Raw genomic sequence first — 14,740 nt, forward strand, 5'->3', positions numbered from 1 at the left:
CTCTCTGCCCCCACCCCCACCCCCACCCTGCCAGGCAAACTGGAGTGACCAGCTCAGAGCGGGACTCAGTCCACCTCCCTGCTCTGCATGTCAGCAGTGATCTGGAGGAGATTCCTGGGCGCATGAGTATGTGAACTCTGGAGCACGTTACTGTCCCGGGCTGGCACTCTGTGGCAGGTGTGTGCACTCATTCTGCTGTTACTGGAGACCAGTCTCCTTAGGGGTGATGGTGACCCAGCTAGATGTCTGCCAGGTCTGTCCAAGGCCACCCTGTTCTCTAATAGCTTGGGAAATGGAAAGCACTTCTAAATACCCCTGCTCTTCAGAAGAGCTGGCTGGGTGGTTTGGGGAGTTTCTTCTTTGAATCTCTTAGAGTACAATATCCCTTTTTTCCCGAAAGCCAGGTTCTTTAGTTCCTAAGCTCCGTTCTCTTGTTGCTAACTTACTACCTTCAGTTTTCTTAGGTTGGGTGCATCTTCCCTGGCCTCAACAAGACAGTGGCTGAAAGGTCAAGAGAGTGGTAGCTGCTCCTTTGAGAGAAAGGGGATGTTGGAGTGGGAGCACAGGCTGCCAGCAGTTGTTTCACCTTCCCCCTTTGGCTGGCTAGGAAAGGGGCACCACTTTAGTCTTCTGCCAACCTCCACAGCCAGCTGTGGGAAAACCCAAAAGGAAACATCCTCTCGCTGCTAAGACTTGAGAGCCTGAGGCAGAGACCAGCCAGTAGCAGCCCGACCCTGCTGAATGGGGAGAATTGTTTATTTTATTTTATTTTTTTCTGAGACGGAGTCTTGCTCTGTTGCTCATGCTGGAGTGCAGTGGCGCGATCTCGGCTCGCTGCAACCTCCACACCCCAGATTAAAGCGATTCTCCTGCCTCAGCCTCCCGATTAGCTGAGACTGCAGGCATGCGCCACCACGCCCAGCTAATTTTTGTATTTTTAATAGAGACAGAGCTTCACCATGTTGGCCAGGCTGGTCTTGAACTCCCGAACTCAGGTGATCCGCCTGCCTCGGCCTCCCGAGGGACTGGGATTACAGGCATGAGCTACTGTGCCCAGCCTGAAGATTGGTTATTTAGGGGCTGTGACAAATGGTTTTGCAGAGGAGCAGTGGAAAGCCTGTAACTTCACAGAGCCAGGGGTCAGCTTTTGTGCCATAGCCGTATAGCTTCTGTGGCCTGTAGTACCTGAGGCCAGGGGATCAGGTGCTGACCACCTTTCCCTCTTCCTTCCTGTGTCTTGCGGCCAGCGACTGTTATTGTCAGGTTGACCCTCTGGTTAGAGAGGATGACTTTGGCCTGGTGTCCAGACTCCCTGCTGCCTTATCCCCTCTGCCCTGGAACTGCACCTAAAAACAATTACTTTCCTCCTGATTCCAACATAAGTGGTCACAGAAAGTTCTGTTTTGGCATTTTGATTTCTGATTGGGAGCTTAGGCATCTGAGAATTGAATGCTTGCTTTATACAAATATACCCTTAAGACATCTCCTCTTTTTTCAGCCCTACATGCTTTGCTTGCGTATTAATTGAACTTGGGGCTTTTTAGGGACCTTATGTTGCCTACCTTCCTAGTTTCCCCTCCACTTCACCCCCAAAAAACCCAAAGAACATTGGAAAAATTGAGCAGTGCCTCAAGGTCACTTGATCATAAGTGGTATTTGGCATAGTTAACTGGTTTGGTGTTTGGTGAGAGATTTCTGCTTTATATTTGAGCAAAAAATTTCTTGGCGGGAGGCCTCTATGCTGTGTTGCCAATGCTTGCCCTGTGCACAGGGTTTGCCCCCTCCCCTCCCTTGACAGGTTGTTTTAATCCCCTTGTCTATAAACAAGTGCAGCAGAACTTGTCGGCCCAGCTCACATGACCTTGGTTATCTCTTTAACCAGCATCAGCGTTAGATACCACGGTCACTTGACATGGTAGAGCTGTCAGGGTAGAGTGGAGATACCAGCAGGAATCCTGGTCCACGAAGAAAGGTAAATGGGAGTGTGTGTGAGGCCTTAGGACCGGGTGGGAAAAGTCTGTTCCCATGGGGTAGGGCTTTCAGCTGTGAGAAGAGGATAATTTCATTCCTTCTCCTTTTTTAAGAGACTGTCTCACTCTGTCGCCCAGGCAGGAGTGCAGTGGTCTAATCAAGGCTCACTGCAGCCTCAACTTCCTTAGCTCAAGCAATCCTCCTGCCTCAGCCTCCTGAGTAGCTGGGACCACAGGTGCATGCCACCATGCCCAGCTAATTTTTTTTTTTTTTTTTTTTGGGGTGGAGTCTCACTCTGTCACCCAGGCTTGAGTGCAGTGGTGCGATCTCGGCTCACTACAGCCTCAGCCTCCCAGGTTCAAGCGATTCTCCTGCCTCAGCCTCTTGAGTACCTGGGATTACAAGTGCGTGCCACCATGCCCAGCTAATTTTTATATTTTTAGTAGAGATGGGATTACACCATGTTGTTCAGGCTGGTCTGAAACTCCTGACCTCGTGATCCGCCCACCTCAGCCTCCCAAAGTTGTTGGGATTACAGGCGTGAGCCACCACGCCCAGCTAATTTTTCTTTGTTGAGATGGGGATCTCATTATGTGGCCTAGGCTGGTCTTGAACTCCTTGCCTCAAATGATCCGCCTACCTCAGCCTCCCAAAGTGCTGGGATTACAGGTGTGAGACACTGTGGCCAACTTTCATTCCTTCTTTATCACCCGAAAATTTCTAGTTCTGGCATCTTGTTTATCTTTCTCAAATCCTGTCTGCAGGGGCCCAGGACATGCAGCTGTTTCAGGAAACGGCCCTTGAGATGGGGCAGATGTATGCTAGTTCATGGGCTACAAAACCCAACACCAAAAATCCCATCGTCCTAAACAGTGACCTGTTATGTTGTGTGAAGGACAGTGGCGATGGGGGCCTGGCCACCAGAGAGGCTGCTGGATTCTATGGCAGACACACTCAGGAGCTGGAAGTGTGGCTAAGCTTTCACCAGCACCATCACTTCCCTCCCCATACACATGCACACAGGTTTCCTTTGTCTCACAGCTGAAGAGGCAGCGCTCAGCTTCAGTAAGCACTGTGTATGAGAATGGACTTACTCTGGCCACACTGTGTACACGCATGTGTGTGTAAAACACTGATCACATTTCCCATAAAGACTGTTGATTTGCAGAGTTTCCAGGCCCATACATCTAGGGCGGGATGTGTGTGTTTTCATCAGGGGAGAGTAGAGTGGCCTTTTGTGGAAGGGATAAAATGGTTGAGCTGCTGGAGACTCTTCTAGCTCCATTTATACAGCAGCCTTTCTGCCTGGGTGCAGACTTGAACCCAAGTCCAAGTTCAAGCCATGTGTGTAGATGACCAGAACTTAGCCTTCAACTTCAGGACTCTCCTGGAGAAAACATCCATCTCCTTTTGGAGGTACAGAGAATTCATGATGAGCTTTGAGTACAGAAGTTCAAGTTATATTTTCTGGCAACCTACAGAATAAGTTGGGAAAGGATATGTAATTATAGAAATAACCAGCATGTCACCAGGCATTGTTGTCCGTGCTTTAGATGGTGTGGATATTTTGTAATTTCTGATTCTTTACCTACTGTTTTCAAGACTTGGTAGGGACCCCTTTATGGCTGTGGGGTTCTTTGTCCTTGGTAGTTAGCATGAACTATGTAGAGCAACAGAATGGGTAGCTGTGGCCTCTGGCCACCCAGCTAAATTCTACTGATGAGAGGTATCCTGGGTGGGTTTCTTCTTTGGGTCTTCATTTATGCCGCCATTCCTATTGCCAGTTAGAGCTGCCTTTTAGGATTTGTTGGGTAGGAGCTGTATTCCTCCTGGAGCCATCTTTTCTTCCCTGCCATCTCTGAGTGAATTCAGAGGTGGACAGCTACAGACTTGGCTGCTTGCCTCCTTCAAAACACCCAGCATTCCCTTGTCCACAGTCTGTGTAGCAGCACATCTAACAATGCCCAAAAGCGGCCCCCTTCCTCCCAGCCACTTGTTAATGGGTGGTTCTGGTTCCTGAGGGCTTCGACCAGTGCACGAGCTAATCTCACTGAAGAGTGCCATTCCCGGGTTCATACCACAGAAGTTAGAAAGCTCAAAGCCCAGGTCTTCTGCACCGAAGAGTGCCATTCCCAGGTTCATACCACAGAGGTTAGAAAGCTCAAAGCCCAGGTCTTCTGCTGCCTTGGGCCATTCCCTTCTCTTAGAAACCAGTTCAATCAGACTCTTTTTTTTTTTTTTTTTGAGACGGAGTCTTGCTCTGTCAACGAGGCTGGAGTGCAGTGGCATGATCTCGGCTCACTGCAGCCTCGACCTCCCCAGGCACAGGTGATCCTCCCACCTGGGCCTCCTGAGTACCTGGGACTACAGGTGCCCACCACCACGCCTGGCTGATTTTTGTATTTTTAGTAGAGATGGGGTTTCATCATGTTGACCAGTCTGGTCTCGAACGCCTGACTTCAAGTGATCCGCCCGCCTCAGCCTCCCAGAGTGCTGGGATTACAGGCGTGAGCCACTGCACCCAGCCCAGACTCTTTTCATAGGATGCTGAAAGGATGAATTAAGTATAAAAAGTGCCTTTTGGCCAGATGCAGTGGCTCATGCCTATCACTTGAGAGGAGCTTGGGCAACATGGTGAAACCCCATCTCTACAAAAAATACAAAAATTAGTTGGGCGTGGTGGTGGGCACCTGTAGTCCCAGCTACTCAGAAGGCTGAGGTTGGGAGGATCACCTGAGCCTGGGGAGGTCGAGGCTGCAGTGAGCCAAGATCGCGCCACTGCACTCCAGCATGGTGACAGAGACCCTGTCTCAAAAAAAAAGTGCTTTTTAATAAGGTACACGTAATGGAAAATGGCTGTCATCTGGTTTGCCATACTCTGCTCCTAGGTAGAAAGTACAAACAGCAAGGGCCCCTTGGAGCAAAATTGTCATTGCCGCCAGTGAATAAACAGCAGTGGTTGGCTTTGAGGGGCACCTTCAGCCTAAAGCCATAAGCTGACATATACTCAGTCTCACTGAGAAGCTCGGGCTTTCCACTGTTCACCTAACTGCTGACAAATGAATCCTCCATTGATCTGGCAAGCTGGCCAGGATACCTGCCCAGGCCATGGCCACTTAGTAACAGGATCCGGTTCTCAGTGCAGGTTTGAGACTGCAGCAGCAGTGGCAAGCCCAGTAAGGCAGGTATGAAGCACAGCCCCCGCATCGGTTGCCTAGTAGGGAAGACAGTTGTAAAGAGCATTTGCCCCTGTTATGTCAGGGTACTGTTGCAGGTTGTCTTTTCTCCTCTAGCTGGAAGTTGTTCTACCCAGTCTTCCTTAATTAGCTCTTCTTTTGTGTAAGGCAGCACCCATTTAAAATTCTTTTCCTCCAGCCTCATTCCTCATCTCCATTTGGGTTTATATCTCCTCAGACCCTCTCTCCTACCCAGCCTTAAGCTCTACCCCAAATGCTTTGAAGCTCTCTTGTTCAAGTCTGTTTTTTTTTTTTTTTGAGACGGAGTCTCTCTCGCTCTGTCCCCTAGGCTGGAGTCAGTGGCACGATCTCGGCTCACTGCAAGCTCCGCCTCCTGGGTTCACACCATTCTCCTGCCTCAGCCTCCCGAGTAGCTGAGACTACAGGTGCCCACCACCACGCCTGGCTAATTTTTTGTATTTTTAGTAGAGACAGGGTTTCACCGTGTTAGCCAGGATGGTCTCGATCTCCTGACCTCGTGATCCACCTGCCTCGGTCTCCCAAAGTGCTGGGATTACAGGAGTGAGCCACCGCACCTGGCTCAAGTCTTCTTGATTCAAGCCCTCACCCAGAGCTTGAAGACTAGGGAGCCCCCGTGTCTGCTGCCCATGGTGCTTGGAGAGCAAAGATCTGTTCCCGGGTCCTGAGTTGGAACTCTGAATTTATTTCCTGTTCTGGGCTATGGTTTAAGTTTTAAGTACAATTCACGTACCCCTTGAAATACTATGCTGGGACCTCATGGGCTGGCCTGAGAACACAGCTACCATTTGTAACATGTTTCTATGGAAAAAGAGTTCCTTCTCCGAACAGAACTTTTGGTACCTTGGGGATTTCTTGACTAATATGCTGCAACAGATTTGCATTTGCCTGTGGAAGTGTCTCTTTATTTTGTATTCAGCTGGGCACGGTGACTCACGCCTGTAATCCCAGCACTTTGGGAGGCCGAGGCAGGCAGATCACTTGAGGACAGGAGTTTGAGACCAGCCTGGCCAACATGGTAAAACCCCATCTCTATTAAAAATACAAAAAAATAATCTGGGCCTGGTGGTGAGCGCCTGTACTCCCAGCTACTCTGGAGGCTGAGGCAGGAGAATCACTTGAACCCAGGAGGTAGAGGTTGCAGTGAGCTGAGATGACACCACTGCACTCCAGCCTGGGCGATACAGTGAGACTCTGTCTCAAAAAAAAAAACATTTAAAAAATCACATTTTGTGGTCATGGCACTATCTATCACACAAGTAAGTTGTCCTCCTATATGCCAAATGACAGAAAAGAAGCACCCTCCTCTTCCCACCCAGAAAGGTTGCTAGAGAGCTACCCTTGTCTTCTGTGATTGCCTTGAGGGGCAGGTTTGTCTGGGTTCTCCATGTCAGCTGATTTGATCCATAGTCCAGTAGCACCTGAAACAGGATGCCCTCATTCCACAACTTAGGTGCCCTCTCCTGCTTGGTTTTTTAATGATCTGCTACAGGAGAAAGATAGCACCTCTCCCTTCAGCAGGAGCAGCCCAGTAAGGGCTTGCTTCTAGAAAGATCGGCCAGTTGGATTTTTAGTGGTCACTTAAGTGGAGTAGCCACTTTGCAGCCTGGCCCAACAGGGAGACAGTTCTGAGGTGAGGGTGGCAGTGACAGCCTTGGGGTGGTTTCTGATGTGCTCTGACCTCTGGCCATGGTGACTTCTGGAGCAACAAACTTTGTCCCAGTATTTTTTTCTGACATTTCCTCCTCCTTATTCAACTCCCTCTTTGAAACTGGAGGAGTAGGGAGACAGTATTTGTTCACTTCCAGAGAAAGATGCAGCAGGAAGAGGCACATGTCTTGTTCTGCACTTTCCAGCAGCAATGCTGGGACTAGGGGGTCTAGAAGGCCTGTTTCCCAGCTCCAGGCTGGATCTTATCCTCAGCATACAAGCAAGTTTTAAGGAAACCACATTGGAAAGGGCAGAAACAAAGGGTTAAATCTGTACCCAGGTAGAAAGACTGTTGCATAAATGCTGAGTTTTTTTTTTTTTTTTTTGAGATCTCATGCTTCTTTTTTACTTTGTGTTGGCAAAAACCCCAGGAGAAGATGGGAGATTCTGGGAGGAGATGATTATGCTGGGTGAGTCAACTGAGCTCCCCAGCTGCCGTTTTTAGTTCTTTTGCTTTTCTGTAACAGGAGGCAGTTTGGGGAGGGGTTGGGGGCAGGGTGGGAATGCTGATTTTTGCAGCAGGACAGGAGGCAGGTGTGTATGGGTGAAATTATTTTGACACCCTAGAGTTAACCGGGCCTTAGAGTCAGTACATTTGTTCAAGTAACAAATATCAAAGCAGAACTCTTAGTGTGGCAAACAATAAATAATTGTCTCCTAGATTCTTATACAAGTCACTGTCCGTCCCCAGTTGGTAGCTCTTAGAATGGCTCGAGTTGCATTCATTGTCACAGCAAGACACAATGGTTTTGATAGCAAAGCAGTAGAGAAACTAAATGTAGAGAGGCAGAGAGAACTGTCTTAAGTGGGAGGACCTGGTGGTTGTCATGGGCAGCAGGAAGTTTGAAGGAGAGGGTTTTCCCTCCGATGAAAGGAAGGCTAGGGCTTGATTCAGGGGAGCAAGTGGGATGGGCCCTGCTGGTCCCTGGCTGTGCCTATATTCTGAGTCTGTCTCCAGCTCACCTTGGTGATCACTCACTTTTCATCCATCACTGGGATAGGGGATCTCGTGGCTCACTACCCTCATGGGTATTTTTTGCAGAGTACACTGATGTGGGCTATCAGTTATCAGTTGGTCCCAGAGACTGTCATGAAGACATCGCAAAATGTTTTCTTATGTATTCATTTGTGCACATTTATTAATTCAGTACTTTATTGAATACTGTGCTGGGCATTGTTCTGGGCCGTGAATAAGACAGACCTGGCCTGGTGCAGTGCCTCATGCCTGTAATCCCAGCACTTTGGGAGGCCAAGGCAGGCAGATCACCTGAGGTCAGGAGTTCGACACCAGCCTGGCCAACATGGTGAAATCCCGTCTACTAAAAAAAAAAACAAATTAGCCAGGCATGGTGGTGGGCACCTGTAATCCCAGCTACTTGGGAGGCTGAGGCAGGAGAATCGCTTGAACTCGGGAGGCAGAGGTTGCAGTCAGCCGAGATCACGCCACTGCACTCCAGCCTGGATGGCCAGAGAGAAACTCTGTCTCAAAAAAAAATACCAAGGTCCCTCCTTTTGTAGTGTAGTCTAGCAGGAAGGACAGATAGTAACCAACCAACTTCAAGGGCAACGAATGCCTCGAAAGAGGGGAAATGGGGTTGGTAGCAAGAAATTGTGATCTTCCTTCCTCTACCCTTATCTCTTGGGGTCGAGAGTGGGGTTGAGAGTGGGCAACTTTAAAGATCAAAAAGTTGTGCCTCTCTTGTTCCCTAAGTATTGTAACATGGGTCAGCTAGGTGTGGGCACTGTTGGGCACTGAGGGTATATGAAGGTGAGGGAGATACTGGCTCTCATCTGTCAGAGCATGAGGGGGTTAAGGTATGGGGACACAAGAAATCAATGGGGCTGGGTGTGGTGGCTCATGCCTGTAATCCCAGCACTTTGGGAGGCTGAGGCAGGAAGATTGCTTGAGCCTAGGAGTTTGAGGCCAGCCTGGGCAAGATGGCAAGATGCCATCTCTACAAAAAAAATGAAATAAATAAAAAACTAGCCAGGCATAGTGGCACACACCTGTAGTCCCAACTATTCGAGAGGCTGAAGCAGGAGAATCTCTTGCACCCAGGAGTTTGAGGATGTAGTGAGCTGTGATTGTGCCATTGTAGTCCAGCCTGGGCGAGAGAGCAAGACTTCATCTCACAAAAGAAGAAGAAATGAAGAGTACAGATAGAGCGCTGAGAGTCTAGAGAAGTGAGTCTAGAGAAGTGAGTGACCACTCCCAGCTAAGACGGTGTCTGGATTTGAGATAAACAAGGGATAAGAGGACTTACCTGGATCACAGGAAGGTGCGTAGGATAGATGACCACTTTCCTTTTAGTATGTGTAGATCTGGGTAGCTCTTTGTACCACAATTCTGACCCATTCTTTTTTCTTATTATTTTTATTTATTTATTCAAAATAATAATTTTTTTTTGAGACAATCTTGCTCTGAGCCACCATGCCCAGCCTGAAATAATAAAAGTTTTAATCTTTTAAAAAATATGGGCCAGACTTAGTGGCTCACACCTGTAATCCCAGCACTTTGGGAGGCCGAGCTGGGCGGATCACCTGAGATCAGGAGTTCGAGACTAGCCTGACCAACGTGGAGAAACCGTCTCTACTAAAAATACAAAATTAGCCGGGCATGGTGGCGCATACCTGTAATCCCAGTTACTTGGGAGGCTGAGGCAGGAGAATCACTTGAACCCGGGAGGCGGAGGTTGCAGTGAGCCGAGATCACGCCATTGCACTCCAGCCTGGGCAACAAGAGCGAAACTCTGTCTCAAAAAAAAAAAAAAAAAAGGAATGCTTCACAAATTTGTGTGTCATCCTTGCACAGGGGCCATGCTAATCTTCTCTTTATTGTTCCATTTTTTTTGTATATGTGCATGTACAGAGTGGTGGAGCTGGGTTATCACTACAGTCTAACTCCAGAATGACACCCTTCACTACTATACCATATATGGTGCCCCAGTATACAGCAGTGGAGCTAGGAAGAAAAGCCCAGTGTCTAGAAAGCCCAGAAAATATGCCAAGAACATATATACTAGGCAAAGAAAACGAGGTTAGGAGGAAGCCCAGCCACCTCAGCTGCACTGGTTAGGATCTGCTACCTCCCCACAGTCCTCTGTAAAGTGAGCCAGACCTCTATGCTGCAGGCTTCCTTCTGCCTACCCCCACCACCCCCATCCCCCAGAGCCCTGGGCTACTGGCAGGCTGGCTCTCCTGTGATATGGAGGAACTTGTTGGTCTCCATGGTTACGGTAACCCACTGGTATGGGAGGAACCGCATAAAGTGCGAGGCTGGCAGTGTGAGCTTCCCCCAGCCCTTGGCACCATGTGGTACTGGTATGTCGGCTGTTTCATGGACCTTTTCTGGGAGGAGGGAGTTAAGGAACTGATGAAGAAGGGAAGAACTCTGGCAGGACCACTGTCGTCATCCTCTGGGCCACACAGAGGGCGAAGGCATGGGCACCATGTCATTCAGCTACTCCTCCTGCAGGATGGTTTTATGTTAGGAAAGAGGGTCCTCTTTGCCTGATTGCCCAGCCATGGCAGAATTTGACTTTTCCTTGTTATAGAGGGAATACCAGGATGACAGGAATCAACTTAGCTATACTGGTACTTACAGTCAAATTTCTAGGTATTGTAGCTCTTCCCAGAGCCCAGAGAACCCTTGGAGAGGGGAAACAATGGTTCCTACCCAAAAATGAAGCTAGATAATAATAGAATACATCATCAAGACATTACTGAACACCAGGTTCTATGGTAAACACTGACATGGATTTTCCTTTTTTTTTTCCTTTGAGACAGGGTCTTACTCTGTCACCCAGGCTGGAGTGCAGCAGTGTGATCACGGCTCACTGCAGCCTCAGCCTACCTCCCTGGGCTCAGGTGATCCTTCCACCTCAGCCTCCCAAGTAGCTGGGATTGCAGGCACATGTCACCACACCCCGGCTAATTTTTGTGTTTTTTTGTAGAGCCTGTGTTTCGCCATGTTGCCCAGGCTGGCCTCGAGTTCCTAGGCTCAAGGGATCTGCCTGTCTTGGCCTCCCAAAGTGCTGGAATCAGAGGTGTGAGCCACCACGCCTGGCCAGATTTTCTCATTTAATCTTCACTCTAATTCTGTGAAATGGGTACAGCTAGTATCTTTATGTCCCAAATGAGGAAACAGATTTGGAGAAGTTATGTCACTTTGCTCATGTTCAGTCAGCTGGTAAGCAACAGAGGTGGGCAGAGCGACTATAGTAAGTTTTGTGTATAGTTTACCTCTTCTAAGTTTCTGGAAGGCAGGAGCCAGATCGCACTGAGCTTTGCAACTGGAGCCAGGGCTCCAGAGTACTGCTCAACAAAGGTTTGCTAGGGCAACAGTAGCTGGGGATTTAGCGACCAGACCCCAGCAAGCAGATTCTCAGGGATGAAAGTAGTCCTGGAAGCCTCTAAAGCCCTGGTTGCTCAGTAGAATCTAGTTTCAAGAGGAGCCCAGCATTTCAAGTGGCTCTGAAAACAGAGGAGATTTGGAGAGTGCTCTTTGCATTGTGGCTTCCAGGCCTGAAGGAGAGTGAGCTGGAGGTTGCTCTCTGTTCTCACCTCTTATGCCATGTCAGGTTTTTCCCAGGCAGGCTTGAGTCCTGGGGGAGCCCCGCCTCATGGCCCAGGCTGCAGTGCTGATCTCCCTGCCTTGTGGTGAGGATTGCAGCTCAGAGAGCTAAAGGGCAGTAAACCACCTTGGTTTTGGCTTTGTGCTTAAGTTGCAGGCTCTTCTGGTTATCCTTTGTGAAGGAGGTTCTTACCCTGGCTGGAAAGAGGGAGCAGCCCCTGCCTCCCATCTACAATGGGATAGTAAAGGAATGTGGCTGTTTCTCAAGTGGAACAGTCACAGTTAATTTTGGGGGTGGGAGCATCCAGGCATTCCACTGGTGAGTGCCTGCCAGTTTTACAAGCTCTCCTACACTGAATGCTCCTCTGGTTTATTGACTCTTGGCAGTTGATAGCGATAGTTGCTTATGGCAGTTGATAGCGATAGTTGCTCAAAATCAAAGGATGAAAAGACAGTTTCTGGATACAGTGAGGGAGGAAGGGTTAAAAAACAAAGGACTCCAACTCCCAGTTACGAGATGTCCCATATGGCCATGCGCAGTGGCTCACTCCTGTGATCCCAGCACTTTAGGAGGCCGAGGTGAGAGGATTGCTTGAGCCCAGGGAGTTCGAGACCAGCCTGGGCAACATGGAGAAATCCTGTCTGTACAAAAAATACAAAAATTAGCCGGGCTTGGTGGCCCATGCCTGTAGCCCCAGGTATTCAAGAGGAAGATCACTTGAGCCCAGGAGGCGAAGATTGCAGTGAGCCAAGATCGTACCACTGCACTCCAGCCCGGGCAACAGAGCAAGACCCTGTTTAAAAATAAAAAAATAAATAGGGACTTGCCACAGGCACATGACTTTTCTTAAGAGACAAAGTCTTGTGCTGGGAATGGTAGCTCATGTCTATAATCCCAGCACTTTGGGAGGCCAAGGTGGGCAGTTCACTTGAATTGTTGAGTTCAGTACCAGCCTGGACAAGCTTGCAAAACCCTATCTCTACAAAAAATACAAAAATTAGCCGGGCGTATTGCTGTGGGCCTATAGTTGCAGCTATTCGGGAGGCTGAGGTGGGAGGATGGATTGAGCCCAGGAGGCAGAGGTTGTAGTGAGCCAAGATCGTGCTGCTGCACTCTAGCCTGGGTGATAGAGTCATACCTTGTCTTGAAAAAAAAAGAGAGGCTGGGCATAGTGGCCCATGTCTGTAATCCCAGCACTTTGGGAGGCTGGGGCGGGTGGATTACTTGAGGCCAGGTGTTCAAGACTAGCCTGGCCAAGGTGGTGAAACCCCATCTTACTAAAAATACAAAAATGATCTGGACGTGGTGGCACGCACCTGTAATCCCAGCTACTTGGGAGGCTCAGGCAGGAGAATCACTGGAACACAGGAAGCGGAGGTTGCAGTGAGCCGAGATTGCACCACTGCACTCCAGCCTGGGTGACAGAGCAAGACTCCATCTCAAAAAAAAAAAGAAAAGAGGCCGGGCGCGGTGGCTCAGACCTGTAATCTCAGCACTTTGGGAGGCCAAGGTGAGCAGATCACAAGGCCAGGAGATCGAGACCATCCTGGCCAACATGGTGAAACCTCGTCTCTACTAAAAATATTAAAAAATTAGCTGAGTGTGGTGGCGGGCGCCTGTAATCCCAGCTACTCGGGAGGCTGAGGCAGGAGAGTCACTTGAACCTGGGAAGCAGAGGTTGCGGTGAGCCGAGATTGCGCCACTGCACTCCAACCTGGGCAACAGAGTGAGACTCTATCTCAAAAAAAAAAAAAGAGACGAGAGTCTAATTCTGTCACCCAAGCTGGAGTGCAGTGGCACGATCATAGCTCACTGTTATCTCCACCTCCTGGACTGAAACAATTATCCTGCCTTAGCCTCCCGAGTAGCTGAGACTACAGACCCATGGCACCATGCCTGGCTAATTTTTGAATTTGGAGAGAGAGGGTCTCACTATGTTGCCCAGGCTTGTCTCGAATTCCCAGGCGCAAGTCGTCTTCCCACCTTGGCCTCCCAAAGTGCTGGGATTAAGGCATGAGCAACAGTGCTCAGCCCCGTGTGGCTTTTTTTTTTGAGACAGAGTCTCACTCTGTTGCCCAGGCTGGAGTGCAGTGGTGCAATCTCTGCTCACTGCAACCTCCACCTCCCAGGCTCAAGCAGTTCTCATGCCTCAGCCTCCGAGTAGCTGGGATTACAGGTGCACGCCACCACGCTCAGCAAATTTTTGTATTTTTAGTGGAGATGGGGTTTCGCCATGTTGCTTAGGCTGGTCTCGAACTCCTGACCTCAAGTGATCCACCAGCCTTGGCCTCTCAAAGTGCTGGGATTACATGGTGGGGGCCACCATGCTTGGCCCCCATCTGGCTTTTTATCTAAATCCTACCCTATCTCTTCCCAGCTTTTCTGTTTGAAGTCAGTGCTTTGTATTTCCTCAGTTTACAAAATCCCTTACTGTCTCCCACAAATAGGATTGAGGAAACAGTCCTTCTGTCACATTGCAAAGCCCTAGAAAAATGAAGGGACTAGAAAAATGAAGCTGTTTGATCCTGCTCTGGTTCTCAGTCTACCAGTGAGTGAAGGGCCGGAGGGCCCGGGCAAGCTTGAGCCCAGGATCCAGTGGGTCCACTGAAGTCAGGGCCCACTTTTGGGGGGCTGGGAAAAGGAAGGGTTGCTGTGGGACCACTGGGATAGGCCTTTAAACAGCACTTCACCATTGGCCTGAATCAAACATTGTCATTCCCAATGTCCCGAGCACCTTCCCTGAGTCTTCATACCTTCTGCCTCCTAGCTTATGGAGGAGGAGCCAGGGGCTTATCTTTTGGGGGAAATGAGAGCACGATTAGGCATCAAGAAGGGTTGATGAGAAACTGGTAAGGGGGACTGTCAACAACAGCAGAGTGCTGAAATGGTGACAAAAGCTCTGGGCTCCGGCCCCAGCTCTGTACTGAGAAGCTGTGAGATTTTGGGTAAGTCTCATAACCTCTGAATGCCAATTTCTCAATGGAAAACAGGGAGACTACCTACCCTATAGGTCTGCGTTTGGAGAAAACAAAGTGTAAGCGCTGGACATACAGTAGCATCAGAAATGCTGAATCCGTTGGCCAGGGCTCATGTGTAAGGCAAACATTTCTTGGCCACTCCTGAGTAGCATGGTCTTGCAGGAATATATGCTTAAGTGCTGTGAGAGCACAGAGGAAGCTTTGCCCTTCCCTAGAGGGTTAATGGCTACCAACGTGAGAAGGTCACGGAGTTCCTTAATGAGAGGGAGCCTAGCCTAGAATAGGGGATGAA

General features: G+C 49.3%; 1 protein-coding gene and 1 non-coding gene across 16 annotated transcripts in view; one reads left to right on the forward strand and one right to left on the reverse strand.

The window, feature by feature from the left end:
• The window catches only part of MARK2 (microtubule affinity regulating kinase 2), a 72,027-nt gene that overhangs the window by 33,504 nt on the left and 23,783 nt on the right, over positions 1–14,740 (forward strand). The gene's annotated exons all lie outside the window — the stretch shown is intronic.
• LOC112441216 (U6 spliceosomal RNA) lies at positions 9,664–9,765 on the reverse strand. Its single transcript, XR_003029164.2, has one exon. It is a non-coding gene; the product is annotated as a U6 spliceosomal RNA (small nuclear RNA).

The sequence above is a fragment of the Pan paniscus genome, chromosome 9, assembly GCF_029289425.2.
Source record: "Pan paniscus chromosome 9, NHGRI_mPanPan1-v2.0_pri, whole genome shotgun sequence".
NCBI classification, from domain to species: Eukaryota; Metazoa; Chordata; class Mammalia; order Primates; family Hominidae; genus Pan; species Pan paniscus.